This window comes from Dioscorea cayenensis, chromosome 12 (genome assembly GCF_009730915.1).
Source record: "Dioscorea cayenensis subsp. rotundata cultivar TDr96_F1 chromosome 12, TDr96_F1_v2_PseudoChromosome.rev07_lg8_w22 25.fasta, whole genome shotgun sequence".
In the NCBI taxonomy this organism is placed as follows: domain Eukaryota; kingdom Viridiplantae; phylum Streptophyta; class Magnoliopsida; order Dioscoreales; family Dioscoreaceae; genus Dioscorea; species Dioscorea cayenensis.
In genome coordinates this window covers 8,140,296-8,149,223 of record NC_052482.1, presented here as the reverse complement: position 1 = coordinate 8,149,223, position 8,928 = coordinate 8,140,296, and the positions used below count along the sequence as shown (strand labels likewise).

General features: G+C 38.6%; 1 pseudogene; it reads left to right on the top strand.

Annotated features, from left to right (window-relative positions):
• Window positions 1–5,579: 5,579 nt before the first annotated feature.
• Window positions 5,580–5,682, top strand: LOC120274365 (annotated as a pseudogene).
• The last annotated feature ends 3,246 nt before the right edge of the window (window positions 5,683–8,928 follow it).

Genomic DNA, 8,928 nt, shown 5'->3' with positions numbered 1-8,928 from the left:
GATCGTTGACTCTGTTGTTAACAAAATCTCCGACCCGATGGAATCGGCGGCCGACAGTGTGGCATCAAAGATGGACACAATCCCTGAAGAATAAGAACCAGCTAAGGTTGTGTCTCCCATTGATGCTGTTGTCGTGGCCACGGTTGACAAGATTGTTGACTCTGTTGTTAACAAAATCATAGTCACGGTGGAACCAACGGCTGACAGTGCCGCATCGAAGACAGACAGAATCCCACAACAACAAGAAGAAACAAGTAAGGATATGTCTCCGGTAGATACTATCGTAGTGCCCGCATCGAAGGAAGATGCTACTGGTGCTGAACACCAACAACCGTCAACAACAGTGTCGCATGATGACCCCAAAACAACTGTTGAAGAGGGGCAAGGGAACGTCACCGCAATGGCAACGAGAGATATGGTGCTTGCCAATCAAAAATTAGACAAAGTTTGGAAAGTCTTTATTCAAAAGAAGAAAAAATACGTTGGACATTCGCGCCTCAACAAATACGAACAGGAGTTGATAACGATCTTCCTCAACTGCCCTATGGACAAGTAAGTTTGAAGTTTTTATGTTATTATTTAAACTTATATGTTAACCTTTAGTTTATATATATATACCCATTAATTATTTGCAATATTATTTAAGCATTTGTTATATCAGTTAAATAGGTACAATCTAATTTAAGTATCTCTGTTAATGTTTAACCGCAATACTATTGTGTGGAAGAATGACTCTCTCAGCGCCACACGGTCCAGACTATTCACTCTGCTTGAGGGGAAGGAGATGGTCTCAAATGATGTGATAGATGCTTTCGTATGTATAATACAAAAGTCGCTGAGCATAGTGTCATATCCTTATAAGAAGCGCGCCTCCATCACACGACCACTGGCGCTGTTTATGTTAAAACAGGACAACGCACACGAAACCACTATGGCTATGATCGGAGATGCCGCGCGCAACTTGCATGCTGTTGAAATTGTCATCCTCCCGATAATCATGAATAGCCACTTCCATGTTGTGGTTCTTAACAATAACAAACAAGAATACAGGCATTATTCTTCATGCCAAAGCGAGGAGTACGATAAAGACATGTTAGAAATGGTAAGTTCTTTAATAAATTGTGCTTGATTAATAGTGTTTGGTAAATAATCAGTATTCTAATCTCAACTTGTATACCTCCACAGCGGAGGTTATTCGATATTTATATCGATATGGAGTTCGGCGAATCGGTGACCACAAAGTACCCACTAGTTCACGATATTGAAACCCCACGACAAAAACAAGAAAGTGTCTACTGCGCCATCTATGGCATGTGGTTTATTGAGCAATTACTCGCCGATGAGAAGCTACAACTATCGTAGACGGACACCCCTTATCTGAGATTAAAGTATGTTTCCCGCATACTTAAGGAGGAGAGGGTAGCCGGCATCACTGACAAAGGGAGGTCTTCGAAAGCGGGTTGATAATATTCCTTGTTTTTGTTTGTTTTCAAATGTAAACCAGTTTAAATTCAATTCATTATTTTCGAAGAACATGACAAAATTTGTCAATGTAAATTTACTAGTCTCTATACTTATATACTTGACTCTTTTTTTAACTTTCAGTTTCATTGTTTAACTTACAGTTTTATTGTTTAAATTCCAATTTCATTGTTTAAATATCAGTGTTTCCGTTTAAAATAATGTAATTACTTGTTAAAATAAGTATTATCTGTTTAAATTGACAATGTCTCTATTTAAATATATGTGTTAACTGTTAAGAATAAGAGTTTCTCTATTAAAACATTAGCATATTTACAATGGCTAGTCAGCGACAGTTTCATTGCAAGATCTGTGATTGTGATCGGAGCTGTGGCACCGACTGCAATGTAACTCGGGGACCTGAAAGACTTGCGACTCGATCCTTTTTCATGTAGGACGAACAGGTTGTCTTCTCGTCATAGGCGGTCATAGACGCAGTTCATGATTTCCGTCTGTAGGCTTGTCATCGTCGGGTATGGGGAATATAACTTTCTTATACACCAGTTTGTGATTGTCGACGATGAAGTAGCCGCTAATAAATCAATAAACATTGGTCTGTCTACATTATTGAAGCACAAGCGTGTTTGCACGGGATACCATAAACTTGCCACCTGGGACATGAGCATGTTCTCGAAATATGTCTTTCTGAATGTCGATGGCTTTATACAAGGGCCGGTCTTTGAGTTTCTGAATCGCTCGAGCACTTACCTATTTTTTGGGCACTTTCGGATGTGAGGTCGATCCTAGTCCACCACTGCAAGTGTGTGATGAGTTGATTGTCTTTATTCTGAAAGCATTTTATTATATTCTTTTGATTCATGAAGGCGCCATTCACAACCAACAACAGCGCATTCCACAATCACCCGGTGTTTTTCGTTCTTTATGAATTTGAAGTCAAAATTCCGTTTGATTGCAAAATTTTAAGTGCTCCCCTGAAATATTCAACGCCTTCAAAACGTTGTCCAATATCCAATGACAATACTTCAGAATGATCTGTCGAGGAAGGAAGGCATCCCACACCATCAGGATCGCCATGGGTTTGACCGGGCATGCTCGCAGAATCCGAATTCATGCCAACACTTCAGTTTAAACGAAAAATATCAATATTTTAAGCAGAGACAAAATGTGTTTAAATGATAAAATCAAAATTTAAACATTAATACAAATATGTACATAATGCTAAATAAATTAAACGAAGAAGATAAAGTTTAAATAAAAATGTAATATATTTAAACAGATATTAGAAAAGTTAAACACTAATGAACTTATACAAATAGATAAACATAACAGAGGAGAATCTTACAATGAGAAAAACTCATTTTTGGTAGGATTTGACAATGGCACATCGTCTATCTCGACAACAAGATCGACTACAGCTCATTTGAAGATGGACTACACGTGACACATCCACTAGAAGTCGACATCGTTTTCTACTGGATAAACCGTTTTATATCCATCAGGTGTGATAAACTTCACCCTCACACGGGAAACATCGAGACCTCATCACTCACATATCTCAGCTAACACCGACACCCAAGAAGTCAGCGCCGTAAATATTAGCACTCTTCCCTCCCCATTGTATCTAGCAATACCACAAAAACTCTCCATAATATAAAAGCAAAACTCAAATCTAACAAACCAAATGAGTAGAACAAGAAGCAAAAGCAGAAGAAGAATAAGATGATGTAAACAACCTTCTAAACTTTGTTTCACAAAAAGCAAGCAGAAAGGCAAACAAAAAAAAGTACACAATTGTATGCATAATGGTCAGACATGATGTGATTGGACGGTATTTTTCCCACCATTTTCAAGGGCAAAAAAGGTATTTCATAACATGGGCCCACTTGAAGTGACCGAAAAGGGGTAATCCCTAGAGACAATCATTATTGAGCCGGTTATATTTTTCTTCCTCTTTCTAACACTTCAGCTTTTCTTTTCTGGCGGGCATCCTTGGCTCGAAGTTCTTCTTCGCTTTCCATATTGTCATCTCTCGAAGGAAAGTTCTCACCTTATCATGAGTCTTTGTTTAAATGTCAAACTACTATGTTTAATAAATGTGATTTAGTGTTTAAACTATTGGTCCACTATTTAAAAAAATTTTATATCGTTTAAACACATATGTAAAACCTTTAAATATTATCATTTAACTGTTTAAAAATATATATTATCGTTTAAATTGTATGCTTTCACTAACATTGTGTTCAAGATGGATTTTTTTCAAAACCTACAAGAGACACAGAGCCTCCATCATCAGAGGGAAGAAGAAGAAAAATTTGTCAAGCTCCTGATGGTGTACCTTATGGGTACAATCCTCTTCCCAAATACGTCCTACTCGGTTTGAAACTGAATAGTTGACTATATCGATGACCTACCTGCCATAAGATGATATGCATGGGCGCAAGCGACGCACAAGTGGCTGATGGAGGATGTCCCACAAATCTCTGTTTAAACGTAAAGATTTTATATATTAACAAATGTGATTTAGTGTTTGAAATATTGGTCCACTATTTATGACTTTTTTATATCGTTTAAACACATATGTAAACCGTTTAATTATTATCATTTTACTGTTTAAAAATATATGTTATTGTTTAAATTGAATGCTTTTACTGACATTGTGTTCACTGACAGAGGCTCCATCAAGAGAATACTTAAGCAGCGTGTTTACTGTTTAACTAGTTTCAATATCATTTAAACACATAAGTAATCTGTTAAATATTTTGATTTAACTGTTTAATGTTATTGTTTGAATTGAATACGGCCCCGACATTGTTTAAATATCATTTTCATTGTTTGATTTCTAAGTTTATCTGTTGAAAAACATTGTCTCTGTTTAAACAAAATGTTTAAGTAAAATGTTAAGAGAGAATGTCTCTGTTTAAAAATTAAAAGTTGACACTCAAATAAGTTTGTTTCATTTAAGATAATTTACACATTTACAATGCCCTCTGTTAAAATATCAAAAGTTGACACTGAAATAAGCGTGTTTCATTTAAATATTTATACACTTGTGACTCGATCCTCTTTCATCTATTAAGATCATCAACACCACGGCCAGCATGAAGATTTCGGCTTTCCTCAACAAGTATCTCTTCCTTCGAATGCTCACAACGGTTGCATAACATGCTCACGGCTTTCCTCAACACCACGGGCACCATAAATAATACATTTCTGTACATATTTATCCCTTGATAAACCCTCATAAGGGGTGCTTAGCCTGTTATCAATATATCTATATACACACTGTTCTAACTCAAAGTTTAAAAGTTCCACACACACCCTCTGACATTTAGCTGTCGAGCAAGGGGTGGGAAAAGGTCAAAGAAGCCTTTAACTTGTTAAGATAATTAGAATCCATGTATAGTTGGTAAGAAACCAAATCATATCACATAATTATAGGATATGTATCAACATTGATTGTAAGCCATAAAATTGTAACACTATCTTATATATAAATATGAGAAGGATGCAACCTATAAGGTGTGCAAGTTACAAATCCCTAATTAATTAATTCCTTTTATGGTATCAGAGAGGTTCTCTTCTACAAAACATCCTATTAATTCTGGTGCTTCTTCGGCTGGTGCGGCAGTGTCATCTCTTTGTCTCACCAACTTCGTCAATATGAAACTCACGAGGGAAAATTACCTGCTATGGAAGGAGCAGCAGATGCCTATCCTTCAAGGCTATCAACTTCTTGGCTTCATAGATGTATTAGAGGTCGCACCGCCAACAACCATCAAGGTGGCTGAGATGATCGACAGTAAGATAGGTGAGAAGGTCATTCCCAACCCAAATTACAATGTATGGCTTCTCAAGAATCAACAAGTACTCGGCGCACTTCTTGTGTCGCTAGAACTGGCGGTGTTGTCACATGTCATTGGCTTGATATCCGCAGCAGAGGTGTGGGCTGCCCTCGAATGCATGTTCGCATCACAATCCAAGGCCCAGATCATGCAAATCTAGATGCAACTCTTTATGATGCGAAAGAATGATCTGAGCGCGATGGAGTACTTCAACTGTATGAAATTTTTTGCGGATCAAATGGCATCTACTGGCCATCCAATGGCGATGATGATCTGATTGGCTACATCATGGTGGGTCTCGACGCTGAGTACAACCCGCTGGTTTCCTCTGTCACGACCAGGTTTGACTCAATCGGTCTGTCCGAGTTCTATGGCTATTTTTTCTCATATAAGACTCGCCTGGAACAACAGAATCATGCACTCTAAATTGGTTCGACCATCAATCTCGCTTCGCAAGGCTATCAAGGCGGCGACCATGGTGGTGGTTTGGGGGAGGCCATTTTGGTGGCGGCTGAAACGTCCATATATGCGTGTAACTGCAAGTGCACGGGTGTCGAAGTAATAATCTCAGATGAGTGGGTATCGTATCCACAGAGAGTAAGGAATAAAGATACTTGAATTGTTTTTTAACTAATGTGAAAGATGAATAGTGATAAGTGTGACAAAATATGAAATAACGAAAATAAAAGCAACAAGATAGAGAGCACAAGTAAAGGAGAAGGTAAGGCAATCAATAAAGATGGGGTACCCGGATATTAATCCGCCTAGGATAATCATTTCAAGTGCAAGAACCATCTATTATACTTCCTAATGGATGCAACTATGAGTTGTGGAAATCCTTAATTATATGATCCTAAATCTAGGTCGACCATGTCTAACTCTATACATGTCTCGGAGAAGAGATTAAATAACCTCTCAACCTCGCACTGGCATAGAATTACAACGAGCTCTAGGGATTCCAAGTGATAAACCCTATTCCTATGTATAGACCTAACCCTTTGGTCCAGGTGGGAGATCCCTAGTCACAATTAAGCCCTAGGTGCTAAAATTACCTCAACGCTTCACTCCATTGCACTCGTAACTAAGCCCCAGCGGAAGGTCATCCCTTAGCCCATTCACTCTACTATGGCCGCAAAGAACTCTTCGAATGTATAGGTAGGATAGATCACACCGGTGGGGAAAGGGGACTCTCTGCTACCTCTCGACTCACCCTCTCAACCCTCTCCAATCTAACTTTGTTTAACTCTCATGATGTGTCACTCACTCAAAAGAGTTACCAACAAGAACTCTCAACCCTAATGTCACTCTAGGGGAGTATTCATACAATCAAGCATACAAGATTGGAATTCACAATAAACATCATTTAATTGAAAGCATAATAAATAGATTCAATGAAACGAATACATCCTAGGGTTCACAAATACCCAAGTACTCACTAGGGGGTTTAGCTCTCCATGGAGCTAGATATAATCAATGAAATCGAATGTACAAACAAAGCATCCATAGAAAACCCCCTCATTAGTCATGGCGACGGTCTTGTGGAGAGTCCTCTACTCGTCGCAATGGTCCCTTTGTAAGGCCTAAGACACACCTCGCCAGATCGATACCGATGAAAGCTCTCCCATTGACCTTCTTCCAAACGGCGCATGATGTTGGAGCCGTAGAACATCTCCAAAGCCCTAGCCAATACCTCTCAAAACCCTAGCCACTGTCCTCTCAAGTTAGGGAAAAGATGGAGAAAAGAATGCTGAAATCGTGGCTAAAATCGGCTTTTAAAGGGCTGGAATCAGGAATCCACACGCCCGTGTGAGCGCCCCTGTGGATTTACCACATAGGCATGTGGAATTTCCACACGCCCGTGTGGAATCTCTATTTTCCTATTTTCTCGGACGGTTGTGAACAGTGCTGGTACAATATTCTTGCTATAGTTTTTGCTACAGTACCATACTACAGTACCGGCCCGAAATATTCCCAACTCCATACTTTCATCGAGATAACGCAAACGAGCACATGTTTACGTCGTGGATCGCTTTGCTCTTCAATAACGAACATGTTGGTGGAGATCTTGTTCTATATGCACAAGTCGGAATGCTTGAATGTGACTACCCTTGTGCCCCTCCAAATAGTTGTGCTAACTCGAATACGAGGAGGTTGGCATGCATTCCCGCATCTCGAACCCGACCAATGTCTTCGTGTTTGAACCTTAGCAAGATTTCCTCCAAATTGGTGCATTACAACCCACATTGGTTTCTTTCTGCCATAATCGATCTCACAACCCTACTTGCAGGAAAGTAACATAAATACACACATATTAGCGTTAAAACCCGAGAAAAGTAATGCTCAACATAAGGAAAGAACACTTCGTATTCTTATCACACAAGCACTTATCAAACTCCCCCACACTTAAGCTTTTTCTTGTCCTCAATCAAAAATTAAAACATTAAAGCATAGACGAAGGAAATATTGGAAGTGCTTGGCCTTAGGGTCACCAAAGAATACAAAGAGAGCATTCTACAAGTAAGGGAAATTTCAACACTAAATATGAAAAATCAATATTCTAGCTAAAAACTTGAATAAAAAAGGACGGCAAACCCAAAATCGTGTAAGTGTGTGCACTCACTCCAAACAACCCAAAGTATACTCCTCAATGCTCTAAGTACAAGGAACTTATTTATCTACAAAAAAAAATAACAAAATTTTTCAAAGGTGGTAGTAGCTTCACACATCCTCTAAGGTAGTCCTTTCCCAAGCGTCCGCTGAGGTGGCTTTCACACTTTCAAGGTGGTAGCTCTTTCTACTGGAGTGGTAGCTTTCACTCATCCTATGAGATAGCTCTTTCTCACATTAGGGCATAACTAGTATCCGACTTATGAGAGTAGCTTCATACTTCATAGGTGGTAGCTCTTTCCACCCAACAACCACAAATAAACAATAAAACTATTTTGTTCCTTCTTTTCATTTTTTCCATTTTTTTTTAGAATTAACACAAGAAACAACTAAAACTAGTCCCTTATAGATTAAACATAAGTTTCCAAAAGAGTTCAAAGAGTGAGTAGTGCAAAAAGTGTCGATCGGGTAAAAATTCCTAGAAATTCAAGCAAAAAAAACTAGAGTATGAAAACATTCAATGTTAAAAATTCTCCTAAACTCAAGAATACAATCAATGCAACTAAGGTGAACCGTTATAGGCTATGTGAGCATGTATATCAATCAAAACTAGTATAAAAGAGATGTGTGCACTATGAAACTCCCCCCATACTTAAGTTGTACATTGTCCCCAATGTACACATGCAAGCTTATTCATAATGTAAATCAATTAAATTTAGATGTGAGAGAAGCAATCAAAACAATACTCCCCTGACTCCTAGTGTTTCATTTGATAGAGCTAAGTTCTTGGGAGTGTTGGTCCAACGGGTTGTGAAGCTCACACGGCCAACTGCTGAAACACCTTGGCTGTGCCCATGACAAAGTCTCAATTCCTATGATGACAAGACCATCTGCACACATACACGAGCGGGTTCAGTGAAGCTCAATAAAAACAAACATAACTCGAGTATATAAAAGATAAGACAATGAATACAACTCGAGATACAAAATTAAAATA